General features: G+C 45.5%; 1 protein-coding gene across 22 annotated transcripts in view; it reads left to right on the top strand.

Annotated features, from left to right (window-relative positions):
- ADGRL3 (adhesion G protein-coupled receptor L3) overlaps positions 1–16,064 on the top strand; it is a 667,301-nt gene that overhangs the window by 178,692 nt on the left and 472,545 nt on the right. For 21 of the 22 annotated variants that reach the window (XM_064148540.1, XM_064148545.1, XM_064148522.1 and 18 more), the window contains 2 exons: positions 5,300–5,403; positions 12,278–12,323. The exons of the other annotated variant lie outside the window; for it this stretch is intronic. The gene's annotated coding sequence lies outside the window, so the exon portion shown is untranslated. The remainder of the gene's footprint in view (positions 1–5,299; positions 5,404–12,277; positions 12,324–16,064) is intronic. 22 annotated transcript variants of the gene reach the window in all.

Genomic DNA, 16,064 nt, shown 5'->3' with positions numbered 1-16,064 from the left:
TTGCTGCAGGCCATTCCAAACAGCCCCTCTGCAGCTGCCTTGTAGCTCCCTTCAGATACTGGAAGGTCGCTGTTAGGTCTCCCTGGAGCCTTCTCTTCTCCAGACTGAATAACCTCAGCTCCCTCAGCCTGTCCTTGTAGCAGAGGTGTTCCAGCTCCCTAATCATCCTCATGGTCCTCCTCTGGGCCCACTCCATGTCCTTCCTTTGTTTAGAACCCCAGAGCTGGATGCAATACTCCAGGTGAGGTTTTACCAAATTGGAATAAAGCAGCATGCTGAAAAGCCCCTTTAATTTTGGGTTATAAACACTGTTTCCATCCTGAATAACATAGCTCTTGATAGAAGAGAACGAATAAAAGGTGGGAGAAGAATTGTTGTTCTTTGACAGAAATTCTACAGAGGGAAAACAGAGATCCCTAGTTTTGTGAGTTTACTGTAATCCCACTTGGAGAAACCTAGTGGAATAGAGGAGTGACATTTCTTATTTCTCTAAGGGAAAGTTCCAAACCCATTTTTTGTTAGCTGATATTCCTAGTATATAGAAATCCAGGCCAAGTATTTGCCAAGAAAAAAAAACCATTAAAAAGCCCAGGTGGTAAGCTGCTTTGTATGTCTCTCTCTGTGTGTAGGCATAAATGCACTACAATTACTTATATTTTATCTATATATTAAAATAAGAAACGTCTTATCCCATCTTTGCACACTTGCTCACACAAAGATGATGTCTGCAAGGTGCTATACACCACCAAGTAGGTATGTAGGTTGTTTTGCTCCCAGTGAAGGCACTGAAGCAAATTAGCAGCTGATGTTCTGCAGTGTGGGATGAGGCTAGTGTCACCTGTAAGATGATGAGGTTTTAACTTAAGCCAGAGCAATGAGCAGTGCAGGGTGGGGTTTTTATCTGGCTCCTGTCTGGTGTGCCAAATGGATTTCAGCAAGGTAAGCCCAATGTTTATCAAGAAATTGTAGAATGGACTAGGTTAGAAAGGACCTTGGAGATCATCTACTCCAACCCCTTGCTAGGGACAGCAGCACCTTTCAACTGGACTTAATTGCCTAAGGCCTCATCCAGTCTGTCTTTAAGCACCTCCAAGGAGGAGGCATCCACAGCCATTCTGGGCAAATTGTTTTGCAGTCTCAGCACCCTTGTACTGAAGAATTTCTTCCTAAGATCCAGTCTAAGTCTCTCCCTCATCTTCAAACCATTCCTTCTTGTCCTGTCTCTAGACATGTTGATGAAAAGTCCCTCTGCAGCCTTCCTGTAGGATCCCTTCAGGTACTGGAAGGCAGCTATAAGATATTCCCTGAGTCTTCTCTTCTGGCTGAACAACCCCAGTTCCTTCAGCCTATCCTTGTAACAAAGGCTCTCCACCCCTTGGCACATCATTCTCTGGATTCACTCCCACAGTTCTGTGCCCTTCTTATGATGGGGGCAGCAGAACTGGGTGCAGTATTTGGAAGTGGTTTAATTCACAGAACTGCAGAGTCATAGAATTGTTTTGGCTGGAGAAGGCCTCCAAGATCAAGTTCAACTCTCAACCCAACACCACCGTGGCCATTAAACCACGTCCCAGAATTCCATATCGGTGTGCTTGAACACCTCTGGGGGTGGTGACTCCACTTCCCTGGGCAACCTGTTCCAATCCCTGACCACTCTTGCAGCAAAAAATTTTTTCCTACTCTTTAACCCTAAACCTCTCCTGGCACAGTTTCAGGCCATTTCTTCTTGTTCTGTCACCTGATATACAAAGAAGGATTTTAAGCATGAAATAAATTGCATCTTGTTTTAGGCTCTGAAGTGGGGCATGGATCTGTGTGATTTATTCATGAAGAAACTGGTTTAGGGACTCTGAGGTCATACTTGGGGTTGAGCTGGTGCTTGATGCTCATGCTCTGCAAGTTGTCTTCTGCAACAGCACCTTCATGGTGAGGTGAAGTCTGAAACTGCAAGGGGTGTGGACAAAACTTGAAGGTTAGAAACCTGTCTCTCTGAGGTGGTCTGCTGCTGGCAAAGCTCTGATATCAGTCACTTGGTGTGTGATACTGCTGTAATAAAGATCTGGTCTTTACAATGCCATTTCCTGTCCAGGCTTTAGCTATTCAGATCTTACCATTAGACTCTGTCCACCCTTTCCACAACTGAGCCCACATCAGTTCACAGTATCACCAAGGTTGGAAGAGACCTCACAGATCATCAAGTCCAACCCTTTACCACAGAGCTCAAGGCCACCAAGTGCCACGTCCAACCTTGCCTTGAACAGCTCCAGGGACGGCGACTCCACCACCTCCCCGGGCAGCCCATTCCAGTGTCCAATGACTCTCTCAGTGAAGAACTTTCTCCTCACCTCCAGCCTAAATCTCCCCTGGTGCAGCCTGAGGCTGTGTCCTCTCGTTCTGGTGCTGGCCACCTGAGAGAAGAGAGCAACCTCCTCCTGGCCACAACCACCCCTCAGGTAGTTGTAGACAGCAATAAGGTCACCCCTGAGCCTCCTCTTCTCCAGGCTAAGTTGACCAACAACAAATTTTACCTTTGATACTCAGGACACCAATTTCTTCTTCCATCCAAGTTCTGCTCAGTTTCCAAGGTGAGAAAATAACTGGTTTATAGCCAAGGACGTTATCTTCAATGAGTTAGAATCATAAAATCATTTGGGTTGGAAAAGACCTGTCAGATGATTGACTTCTGACTTTCTCTAACTCTACCAAGTTTGGTGCTAAACCATGGCCCTTAGCACCACATCTCTGCCTCTTTTTGACACCTCCAGTTTTGATGTCAATACAGAAAGTAAGAAATTAGTTGCTTTAAACAAATGAAGAATTACTCTTTAAAGGCTTAAAGCAGCATATTACAAATGATGATGTTATATACAGTTCTCTATGGTTTGTGGTGTTCCTTGCTTCATCCATCCTGAAGAATTGTGCCACCTTCAGAGAGTCACAGAATGTCAGACTGGAAGGGATCCCAAGGATCATCTAGTCCCACCTTCTCACTAGACCTCTTCCTGCAGTGCATGTCTTCTGTGCCCACGCAGAGGAGGTTAATGTTTTATTCCTGAGTTAATGGGTGTCTTTAAGGTTTTTTTGGAGTCTTTCCAGAGAATTCTAAGTGCCTTAGAATCATGGAATCATTAAGATTGGAAAAGACCTTGAAGGTCATCAAGTCCAAACTTGTGTATCCCTTTGAAATCTGTTCTGAAGCAGAGAGATGGCTGACAATGATTATGGAGGAAAGATGTTAATTCTTAAAGCCTTACAAGTGGTGTTTCATCCCCTGACCCCTGCTTTAAATTCCTTAAGGATTCCTGAATAGGAACTTTTTAAGTGAAAGCAGTAGGAGCAGAAGTGTGGCTCAGCATTATGAGCCATATGTCAGTGGTGGTACCTCAGGTGTGCTGCTCCTTAACACCCACTCAATTTTCCCCATGGCCCCTCCTTAAAGAGGACTTGGGGGCTGGATGCAAGCTGAGATCAATCCCCAGCCTCTGGCCTCTGTTTGCTGAAGGCTGGAGCTCTGCTTTGAGTTGAAGTTGTATGAGCTGGGGAATGAAGACAACGTGATGTTGGGAGCAAGTCTGGATCTTGGGAACATGTTGCTGAAGCAACTAGAAACTAGACTGCTTTCCTTGTGCCAAACCAAAGTCAAAGGCCTGTGGCTTTTAGAACATATTTGAAAAAAGACTAGTGTTAAAGAGTAAGCTGGATGTAATAATTTAGAACTTGCTGCTATTTGTACCCTTAGCTTTGACTTGGGCTTTACCCCTGAGGCCTTGCATTGCAAGGAGCTGAGAATGAGCAGCAGTGAGATGAAAATGTGACCGAAATACTAATGTCTTGAAGTGTGGGACTGAAGAGGATTTGTGAAACAAGGAGTGCTGCCACGTTTTGTTGGCTCAGGGTGAAGGAGGAGGAGGTATTTTTCTCCTAACAGTTTCTTTTCTGTCTTGCCCAGAGTTTTGTGGCAGACTCTGGATGGGATAGCTTTGGATATCACATGAAGTGCTTGAACTGGGGACTTTGTGTAGATGCTAGCCTATGTCTGTAGCTTGGAGCAGGGGGAAAAAAGAGGAGGAAAAAAATGTATGAAACTTTTTTTGCTTTCTGGCTTAAAATGGAGTGGGAAGATTTTCATGTAGAGTGAAGGAGGAAGCTGGGTGTGAAAGAAAGCCATGCATTTCTTTTTATACTCCCAAGCTTTATAGATTCATAGAATGATTTAGTTTGGAAGGGACCTTAAAGATCATCCAACCGCCTGCTGTGGGCAGGGACACTTTCCACTAGACCATATTGCTCAAGGCCCCAGCCAACCTTGCCTTGAACATTGCCAGGGATGGAGCAGCCACAACCTCCTTGGGCAATCTGTTCCAGTGTCTCACTACCCTTACTGGAAAGAACATCTTCCTAATCTCCAGTCCCAGTCTCCCCTCTTCAGCTCAAAGCCTCTTGTCTCTACAAGCCCTCGTCAAAAGTCTCTCTCCAGCTCTTCTGTAGCTCCTTCAGGTACTGGAAGTCTGCTCTAAGGTTTCTCTGGAGCCTTCTGTCTTTTGGGCTGGAGAACCCCAACTCTTACATCCTGTCCCTCTATGAGAGGTTCTCCAGCCCTCTGATCATCTTTGTGGCTTCTGCTTGGGACCTGCTCCAAGAGTCCCACCTCCCTCTTATGCTGGGAGCACCAGAACTCGACACAGATATAAGACCCTAATTTTCTATATAAAAAATGAAGAGGATAATGGGGGCAGGCTTTATTCTGGGACATCTGGCTCCAGGTGAAGCTCTTGCTGGTGATTATGTCCACCTTGAGATCAGCTGCTTGAGCAAGCAGTTGTGGTTCCATACCTGCTCTGAAGGGTTAACAAAAGATGTCCTCACACCCCGTTTTACTTGCAGCTCATGTTCTCCCTGCAGTGTGGTTGTGCAGGCATTGCACACTCAGTTTGTGGTTGTTGATGATGTCTCATCTGATGGTTTTTGGTGTAGAAAGGTTAATGCTGTTATTTGAGCTTGTGAAGATAGAAGAATTGCTCTTAAGCCCAGTATTAGTCATGTAAGCTACTTGCAGAGTAATTTAGCACTAAATCTTGACTTTTGCTGGCTAGACACTACCAGTTTAGGCAGCTCTGCTTGTACACCTTGCAAGTGGGCTGCAGAACTAGTCAAAAAATACATCACAGGGCTTCTTCCCCTCCAGACCTCCTGCTTGTTTCTTTTTTAAACCTGGGCAGGAAAAGTACAGAATACAGTCAAGAGAGCAGAAAACTCAAGTCATCTTTACGCAGTTATTGGAGCAGTTCTCTTTCTACAGGGGGAAATCTGAAGAAATTAGGATTTGCCACTATATTCTGCATCTCCACGCAGAAGGTGACAGAATGCTTTCCTGGTGTGCCTGCTAAAGCTGAGTGTGAAGATGTGATGGTTTGGGGGTTACCCCGCCCCCCCACACTTTTGTATTTGCCCCAGCTAACTCAGACGGACCCTGGGAATATAGATGAAGCAATTTATTTACAGCTAGCAGAATTTACAAGCAGCTATTTACAATATATACAGTTATATACAATTATATACAGTTATATACAAAGGATAAACAATACAAAAGCACAACTCCCCTCCCAGAAACCTGAGTCCCCAGGAGGGGCTCTCAAACCACCCCAACACCTCCCCCCGGCCCTCTCAACCTTACCCCAGTTCTCAGGAAGAAAAGAGGTGCAGCCAAGAGGTTAGGGAGCAAGGTTAGTAGGAGCAGGGTTAATGAGATGTGACCAGGTCTAAGGCAAAAGCAAGAGTGAGAAACAAAATGGAGAAAAAAGTCTTTCTTCTTCCCAGAGTTCTCAGCGTGACTGTGAGAGAAGTAGACACAATTGTTTTTCATTTCACTGCCTGTTATCTAGTTCTTTTACCAAAACATTCCAGCTTGCTTCAAACTAGCACAATCCACCCCTGTCTACTTCGCTCAGAGTATCGCTGAGAATTATCCAATCTAATCTAAACCAATATTTACACTAAAACAATATATACAAGTTCAGTTCACACTTCAATCAGATGTAGGTGATTCAAAAGCTCAGAACAGGGACTCCCAGGTGATGTTGGGTTCGTGCTCACGTACTGTAGATTCTATTGTAGATTATCTCAGTGTTGGGCGCCGATGTTATCTAGAACAGAAAACTCCTAACAGCTTGAATTTAAACTCTCTCAGCTAAGGTTAAATTTCTCTGTGGAATACACTGGATTTCACCATTCTCCTGCATTACCCAGTATGTATGACCAGGACCTTCAGCAGAAACCACCCCTCGGACAGGTTTCCCTTCGCCCGAAGGAGAAAATACCCAAACAGTTTTCCCTAACAGATTCTTCTCACGTACAACAGGAACTTTATCACCGTCTACTGTTTGGACCAAATCTGATTGTGCAGGTCCTGCTCTGTTTACTGAACCTCTACTATTTACCAACCAAGTAGCTTGTGCTAAATGTTTGTCCCAGTTTTTCAGAGTTCCACCCCCCATGGCTTTGAGGGTGGTTTTCAGCAAACCATTGTAGCGCTCAATCTTCCCTGAAGCTGGTGCATAGTAGGGTATGTGATAGATCCATTCAATACCATGCTCTTTGGCCCAGTTTTTCACAAGATTGTTCTTGAAATGAGTACCATTGTCTGACTCGATTCTCTCTGGAGTTCCATGTCTCCACAAGATCTGTCTCTCCAAACCAACAATGGTGTTACGTGCAGTAGCATGTGGAACTGGATAGGTTTCCAACCATCCAGTGCTGGCTTCTACCATTGTTAGCACATACTGCTTGCCAGAACGAGATCTAGGTAAAGTGATGTAGTCAATCTGCCAGGCTTCACCATACTTGTACTTTGACCATCTCTCACCATACCATAAGGGCTTGATTCGCTTAGCCTGCTTAATAGCAGCACAAATGTCACAGTCATAGATGACTTGGGTGATAGCGTCCATGGACAAGTCAATTGACCTATCACGAGCCCATCGGTATGTTCCATCTCTGCCTTGATGTCCAGATGAGTCATGGGCCCACCGAGCTAAGAACAGCTCACCTCGGTGTTTCCAATCAAGGTCAATGTCAAGATCAGAGTTGGTATCAACTTGACCAATCTTAGCAGCTTGATCTGCCTTCTGATTATGTTGATGTTCCTCAGTTGATCTACTCTTAGGCATGTGTGCGTCTACGTGCCGCACCTTCACTGGAGTTCTCTCCAGCCGTGCATCAATGTCCTGCCATAGATCAGCACACCAAATAGGCTTTCCTTTCCTCTGCCAACCATTCTTCTTCCAGTCCTTTAGCCAACCCCATAGAGCATTGGCTACCATCCACGAGTCGGTGTAGAGGTAAAGGATAGGCCAATTCTCACGTTCAGCCACATCAAGAGCAAGTTGAACAGCTTTTACCTCAGCGAACTGACTGGATTCTCCTTCGCCATCTTTCGTTTCAATAACTCTCCTGGTTGGACTCCAAACCGCTGACTTCCATCTTCGCTTGTTTCCAACAAGACGACAGGAACCGTCTGTGAACAAAGCATAGTTCTTTTCCTGATCAGAGAGATCACCATAGGGAGGAGCTTCCTCAGCACGAGTTATTTTCTCCTCCGGAGGTTTGGAACAGTCTGTGCCTTCCGGCCAGTTGGTGATCACCTCCACCAGACCAGGTCGGTCAAGATTACCCATTCGTGCTCGTTGGGTTATCAAAGCCATCCATTTAGACCAGGTTGCATCTGTGGCATGATGTGGTGATGAACCTTTGCCTTTGAACATCCAGTTAAGAACTGGCAGTCTAGGAGCTAAAAGCAATTGTGACTCAGTTCCAATCACTTCAGAAGCTGCTTTCACTCCCTCATAGGCTGCTAGAATCTCTTTCTCTGTTGCAGTGTAATTTGTCTCTGAACCTCTGTAACAACGTCCCCAGAAACCAAGTGGACGACCACGTGTCTCATTTGGAGCTCTCTGCCAAAGGCTCCAAGTTGGACCATTGTCACTGGCAGCCGTGTACAGAATGTTTTTAATGTCTGGACCAGATCTCACAGGACCCAAGCCCACTGCATGGACTACTTCTCGTTTGATTTGATCAAAGGCTGCTTGTTGTTCAGGTCCCCACTCGAAATTGTTTCTCTTACGAGTCACATCATGCAGAGGTTTGACAATCTGACTGAAACCAGGAATGTGTAGTCTCCAAAATCCCACCACACCAAGAAAAGAAAGTGTGTCCTTCTTACTGGTGGGAACAGCCATGGTAGAGACTTTGTTGATCACATCCTGAGGAATGTAACGGCGACCATCCTGCCACCGCACTCCCAGAAACTGAATTTCTTTGGCAGGTCCTTTGACCTTGTCTCTCTTAATGGCAAAACCTGCTTGCAACAGAATGTCAATGATTTTGTTACCTTTCTCGAAGACTTCCTCAGCAGTTTGGCCCCACACAATGATGTCGTCGATGTACTGGATGTGCTCTGGAGCTTTACCTTTCTCCAGTGCATTGTGGATGACTGAGTGACAGATGGTTGAGCTGTGTTTCCACCCCTGAGGCAAACGATTGAACTGGTACTGGATACCTCTCCAGGTGAATGCAAACTGAGGCCTACACTCCTTTGCTATGGGAATAGAGAAGAAAGCATTAGCAATGTCTATGGTTGCATACCATTTAGCCTCCTTCGATTCCAGCTCGTACTGGAGTTCCAGCATGTCCGGCACAGCTGCACTCATGGGTGGCGTCACCTCGTTGAGGGCACGAAAGTCAACTGTCAGTCTCCAGTCGCCCGTAGGTTTACGCACAGGCCAGATGGGACTGTTGAAAGGTGAATGAGCTTTCTCGATGACAGCCTGACTCTCCAATTGACGAATCAGCTGATGAATGGGCAACAAAGAGTCACGGTTAGTTCTGTACTGCCTATGATGAACAGTTTGAGTTGCAATTGGCACTTCCAGGTCCTCTATGTCATGATGTCCCACAACTGCAGATTCATCAGAAAGTTCAGGTCTAACAGACAATTTCAATTTATCATCCTCAATCTCTACAGATGCTATTCCAAAAGCCCATTTATGACCCTTAGGATCTTTGAAACAACCTTGTCTCAAAAAGTCAATTCCCAAAATGCAAGGCGCATCAGGACCAGTTACAATAGTATGTTTCTTCCACTCTTTACCAGTTAAACTGATCTCAGCCTGTATCTTAGTTAACTCTTGAGATCCACCAGTGATTCCAAAGATAGAAATGGACTCTGTCCCTTTGCAATTAGATGGCAATAAAGTACACTGAGCACCTGTGTCAACTAAAGCCCTGTATTTCCGAACTCTTGAACTGCCAGGCCACCTAACGAATACATTCCAATAGATTCGGTTCTCTCCACTATCCCTTTCCTCCTCCTGGCTGGAGGCAGGGCACCCCTAATGCTGAACATGGCATGTAGGGTGTACACAATGATTGGTGGTGTTGTGAGAGGAACTGCAACTGTTGGAACAATTGCAGTTGCTCTCGGGAGCTGAAGAAGTGACAGCTACTTTTCTGGCATTATTGCCTCTGTTTCTGCCACTCTGCAGTTCCTTGACCCTCTTTGAAAGAGCTGAAGTAGGTTTACCATCCCATTTGTTCATGTTCTCACCATATTTGTCACGCAGAAGTATCCACAGTGACGCACGTGATTGCTGCTGTCTGGGTGGAATTTGTCTCCTCCTGGGCTGGAATTGCCTTGCAGGAGGTGGGCGTCTGTTCCTGATTGCAGAAACATGCACCCATTCAGATGATGCAGGAATGGTATCCTTTACCAGATTTTTGAGATCCTCCTTCAGTTCTTTCATGCCATTTCTAATGCCATTCTCAATACTATCTTTCATCTCTGTAGTCATAGTCTTTATGGCACAGATTATACCAGAATGTGACAAGCTGTCCTCAATCTGCCTGAGCTGATCAGTGAATTCACCAACAGTGAAAGATCTTCCATTATCACTCCTTGCTAGGAACTTACTGGCCAAGATGTTAGCATAGGATGAAGGAGCAAGCTTAATCAGCTTCTTCATGAGACCTGTTCCCAAAGGAATATCGTCAGGCTCATGAGTACCATGATCTCCATAAAGCACTTCCTTCACAGCAAACTCCTTCAGAAGCTTAATTCCCTGCTCAACGGTGTTCCACTTCTTGGCAGCCCATGGCAAATCATCTCGGGAAGGATATCTCATAGCCACAGCCAACAGAAGGCGTGTCCACAAGCTAACCCTACCAAGAGGACTTGCCAGGTGTTTGTCCACTCCACTCTCCTTAGTGAGTGGTCCCAACTGCTTGGCAGACTTGTCTCCTACCTGCAGGGCATTAGCACCAATGCCACGGCATCTCACTAGCCAGCTTAAGATTGGCTCACCTGATTCCCTTGTGTATTCCTTCCTAACTTCCCTGACCTCTCTGAGTGGATCCTTGGAGCCTTGGATGTCATCTTCCTCCTCCTCTTCCTGTTGTTCTGGTGGTGCCAGGCCTAACACAATCTTCCTCATAGCATTCCTAAACTCATGGGAACCATCCTCTCTCCTGGCAGCCAAACTCCCAGCACTCCTCTCACTTGAGTATTGTTGTCTCAGCACATCTACAAGGTCTCGCAGACTAACTGCCTCCTCCTCCTCCTCTTGCTGCTGATCACCAGAGGTCCCCTGTCTTACATCCTCCTGCGAACCACTCTTTGTCTTAGCTTTTGCCTTAGCAGGTGCCAGAAAGGCCTGAGCAGCAACAGACTTGGATGTGTCTGCTGGAGGGTTTGAATCTTTAGGAGTCTGACTTGGAGGGTTTGAATCCTTAGGGGTCTGACCTGGAGCTTGTGAGCTCAGATCTGCCTTGCTTTTAACAGGAGGATTTTGGTTCTGGTCTGCTGGCTGGGGGTTCGAATTGGCTGAGCTGGTGTCATTAGGATTTGGACTGACTGGGCTAGCGTTACCAGCACTAGTAGTATTATTAACATTAGTGGGATTATTTGCCTGTCCTCCTGGGATGCCTGCCAACCCTGACTTGTTTTCATTTTTGCTAGGAACATTCTGATTTTGGGTATCTGTCTGTGCTCCTGAGGCTCCTGCTAAACTCTGACCATTATTTTTGTTTTTGCTATCATTGTTTACGTTATTGGCGGGAACATTGGCCGCGTTCCCAGCACTTGGAGAAGGAGGGGCAGAGGCTGGCAAGGGGGAAGCCGATAACTGTGTTCCTTTGTTTTGCTGTGAAAGAGACTGCTTCTGAGACACAGAATTTTTCCTAGTTCTTATAGAAGCTGGTTTTGAATTTTTCACCAATAATACCAAAATTAATATGAAAATTAAAATCATAAGAGCCATGATAATGTACAGCAACCCCGCCACAATCTCTTTCCTGTAAAAATCCTTGCATGGACTTGGCATTTCAGTTTGGGGCTGGATGACCCTCATGAGAGCAGTAGATAAAGCAGACTCTCGATTGATTGTAACATTATTGACAAAAACTCTTGTAATATCACTAGTAATATTCTCAGTGACACTAAAACCAGCATAACCAAGAATAAAATCACCCCAGCTCCAGAACATGTTTGAAAGCTTAACTTTAGCCTTCTTAAAAACTACATGAAGTAAGAAATAACCAATTTGATCTTTGATCCAGTTGTACACAAAAAACCAGAAAACAGGCCACATAGCAATCCCCACCAAGTACAATAGCTGCTTGATTAGCTTCATCTTAATTCCCAGAGCTGATTTCCACTCACTGAAATATCTAGCCCCACGTTGGGAAAGCCAATTAAAAATGTGATGGTTTGGGGGTTACCCCGCCCCCCCACACTTTTGTATTTGCCCCAGCTAACTCAGACGGACCCTGGGAATATAGATGAAGCAATTTATTTACAGCTAGCAGAATTTACAAGCAGCTATTTACAATATATACAGTTATATACAATTATATACAGTTATATACAAAGGATAAACAATACAAAAGCACAACTCCCCTCCCAGAAACCTGAGTCCCCAGGAGGGGCTCTCAAACCACCCCAACACCTCCCCCCGGCCCTCTCAACCTTACCCCAGTTCTCAGGAAGAAAAGAGGTGCAGCCAAGAGGTTAGGGAGCAAGGTTAGTAGGAGCAGGGTTAATGAGATGTGACCAGGTCTAAGGCAAAAGCAAGAGTGAGAAACAAAATGGAGAAAAAAAGTCTTTCTTCTTCCCAGAGTTCTCAGCGTGACTGTGAGAGAAGTAGACACAATTGTTTTTCATTTCACTGCCTGTTATCTAGTTCTTTTACCAAAACATTCCAGCTTGCTTCAAACTAGCACAGAAGAGACCTTGTATTTGGATTTCTTTTTGCAACACGAAGAGGCTTAAAAAGGTAATAAATATTACCAGATATGTTATCTGCTTTTGTGTGTGGAAGGTAATCAGGCACTGCAGAGGACATCATCAAAACAAAAAGGGGTTCTTTCTCTTTCTTGAGTTCAAGCCTTCCTCGGGGAAGTGCCTAGAAGCATGAAATCCAAGAATGGTTTGGATTGGAAAGGATTATGAAGATGACTGAGTTCCACCTCCCCCCACCCCCCCCCAAACCCGCCATGGGCAGGGACACCTCCCACTAGACCAGGTAGCTCAAGGCCTAATCCAACCTGCCCTTCAACACCTTCGGAGAGGAGTCATCCATGAACTCACTGGACAACCTGTTCTAGTGCCTCACCAACCTCACTCAAAGTAACTTCTTCCTAATCTTCAGTCTCAATCTGCCTTCTTCCAGCTCAAAGCCATTGCCTCTTGTCCAGTCACCATAAACCTTTGTCAAGAGGCTTCCTCCCTAGCTTTCCTATAGGCCCCCTTCAAGTAATGAAGTCATTGGCTCAAGGTATTGCTATCATTGTCTTCCTCAGCTGCTGCTTTCTAGGTAGTGTCGCAGTCCTGTTGAGCTCTGATGGACTGTTTGGGGTTGGCCTTTAGAGTTTTGTCCACGATTGTGGTTCTTGTCAGTGGTTTTCAACTCCACCAAATTCAGGCCAAGGCAAATGGTGGGAGAAATTCAAGGCATCTGATGAAGGAAGTTTGCAGGAGGATGTTTCTGAGCCCATACTCCTTAGCTATTTTACATGAACCTAATCAAAGAAACCTTTATTTTTTCTGCTTGCTATTCCAAGGAGCTATATCAAGTACAAGAAAAACTCCATCTGCAAAAACTGCAACTACAGCTGGGAAATTAAGCCCTGGGTCTCTGTTGTGACTTTGCTGCCTACTTTTGGTTAGTTGTTTGTGTGTGTATTATTTTTTTGTGGGGGTGTGTTTTGGTTTTTTGTGGTGTGTGGTTTTGTTGTTTTGTTTTTTCTCTCCTGTCCAGAGCTCAGCTTCATACTCACTTGACTGTGATATCTATAACCAGCTTAAGTGTCTCCACAGGAACAGTGTGTTATTTCTGGTTATCTTTTTTGACAAAGACCAGTTAAAGATATGACCACAGCAAGTAAAACCAGGCTGATCTGTGACCATCTTGGGATATTTTTGGGTTTTTTCCCCCCTTATTTTTTTCTGCAGATGGAGAAAAATATCACCCTTACAATGTTAAGTGAGCAGACTGGTTTGGGTTGGAAGGGGTTCTCAGAAGTCATCTTATCTAACTTGCCCTCAGTCAGCAGGGACACCTCCAACTAGATCAGGCTGCCCAGATCCACACCAAGTCTGATCTTGACTGCCTCCAGAGATGAAGAACGAGCTTTTATATTGGCCATGCACAAGGGCAGGTGTCACATGAACCTTGGTGGGAAGTGCTTTTGATTACTTGAAGGTGGCTGATGCTCATTCAGCTTCAGAAGAAAGCTCCCTTGATTGATATTTTTAATGAGCTAGGGGAGAGGATTCCAACTGCCTGCCTATCTCCTTACAAGCCTATCTACCTCCAAACCCCCAGGGTACAGAGCTAAATCACTGTGAAGCATTAGAAGTAGAAGAGGTTATCTAACTAGACAGTTCCTCTGGTGTGTTTGCTGTACAAGTACATACACATCTCACTGCTTTGCTTTGTTTTCTTGCAAAGCTCACATCAGCAGTCTCAAGTAACTCTTGTCTAGTTGCAGCCTGAGAGCAAAGTAAGGTTGCCCTATTTCCTTGCCAGTTTGAGCCATAGAAACAAATCTCATCTCCTTTATTTGTACTTTTAGTTATTTCTACCCTAAGGATACAGAAAGGGAGCATATGTGGAAGAATGGGTGCTTGTAGATGCTCAGGTTTGGAGATGATACCAAGCTAAATGATGCAGTTGATAAGAGTGAAAGATGGGATGGGGGCCATCCAGAGGAAGCCACACAGGCTGGAGATGTGGGCTAGGGACAATCTCATGAGGTTCAGTGAGGAACCGCGCAAGGTCCTTCACCTAGGATGGGACAACCCTGAATATCAACCCAGGCTGGGAGATGATGAGTTTGAGAGCAGCCCTGCAAAAATAGACTTGTGAGAGGCTGGACGCAAGTCAGCAATGGGCACTTGCAGCCCAGAAGGGCAATGGCAGCCTGAGCTTATTCAAAAGCAGTGTGGGTAACAGCTGGAGAGAGAGAGTTCTGCCCCTCTGCTCTGAGACTTCACCTGGAGCACTGTGTCCAGCTCGGGGCTCCTGTGATGGTTTGAGTGTTCCCTGCCCCCCTCACACTTTGGAAATCACCCAGACTAGACTCAGCCAGCTCTGGAAATATGAATGAAGCTTTTATTTACAGCTAGCACAATATACAAGCAGATATTTACAGTACATACAGTTATATATAAGGTAAAAGGTAATACAGAAACACAACTTCCCTCCTAGAAACCTGAGTCCCCAGGAGGGACTTCCAACCACCCTTCCACCTTCTCCCACTCCTCTCAACCTTTCCCCAGTCCCAAGGAAGAATGGAGGTTCAGCCAGGGGGTTAGGAAGCAAAGTGGATTAATCAGAGAAATGGCATAGAGGATATAGAGAGAAACGCAGCTCTGAGATCCCCAGCAGGAGTGAAGTAGACATCAGCCTTGTTTGTCTTTCACAGCCTGTAATCTAGTTCTTCTCACCAGAACATTCTAGCTAGCTTCAAACTAGCACAGGTCCCCGTGGAGGAAGGCCATGAAGGTGATCTGAGGGCTGGGACACCTCTCCTATGAAAGGCAGGCTATGAGAGTTGGGACTATTCAGCCTGGAGAAGAGTAGGTCCAGGAAGCCATTAAAGCAGCCTTTCAATGCCTGAAGGGAACCTACAGGAGGTCTGGGGGTGGGGGGCCTGTTTCAAAAGGGTGATAGGACAAGGTGCAATTGTCTGAAACTGGAGCAGGGGAAATTTAGGCTGGACATCAGGAGGAAGTTCTGCACAAGGGTGGTGAAACACTGGAACAGGTTGCCCAGGGATGCGGTTGGGACCCATCCTTGTAGACATTGTGTCAAACTCGGTGTGGCTTTGAGCAGCCCCACCTACTTGGAGATGCCCCTGCTGACTGCAGGGGAGGTTAGACAAGATGACCTTTGAGGGTCCTGTGTAACTGGATGCATTCTGTGATTGTGTGCAGGGGGATAGAGCTTCATGTGTGTGCTGGTATGGGCTGATAAATGTCTGGGACAATGAAGAAGGCATATCTGTGACTATACTGCTCTCCTCTAAAATAAACAGAAGACTTTGGGGAGCAGAACTTAATGGAATCAAGGGAAATATTGGATCCTGGGTGCTATCCTGAAGTCGTGTCCATCAGAAGGGAATCAATACATAGCTCTTTGGCTGGTAGCTCTTCAGATTTAACTGAAATCACATTAAATGGAATAGATTTTATTGCTGGCTCAGACAGAGAGGGTTATATTTAACTGAACTCTCTGGAAGTCGACTATTTGGGAGCTGCCAACTCATCACAAAAGGATGCTGCTGGTAGCTGTAACCAAACAAATCATGATATTGTTTCTTTGTCATTAGTGACACGAAGCCCTGCTTTGTAATGAACTGGGCACAAGAACTTCTGGTGCTGTGCATCCTGTTTGCTCTGCCTAATTCTTTCATTGATTTCTTTGTCCAGCTGGCCCTGGGGGAGCCTTGTTGTGCCTTGCTTATCCTAGGGTATCTTTGCAAGAAACAATCTCCTTACTATCGATTTGAGG

The sequence above is a fragment of the Pogoniulus pusillus genome, chromosome 9, assembly GCF_015220805.1.
Source record: "Pogoniulus pusillus isolate bPogPus1 chromosome 9, bPogPus1.pri, whole genome shotgun sequence".
Lineage (NCBI taxonomy): Eukaryota > Metazoa > Chordata > Aves > Piciformes > Lybiidae > Pogoniulus > Pogoniulus pusillus.
This window is presented reverse-complemented; position numbering and strand designations above follow the sequence as displayed.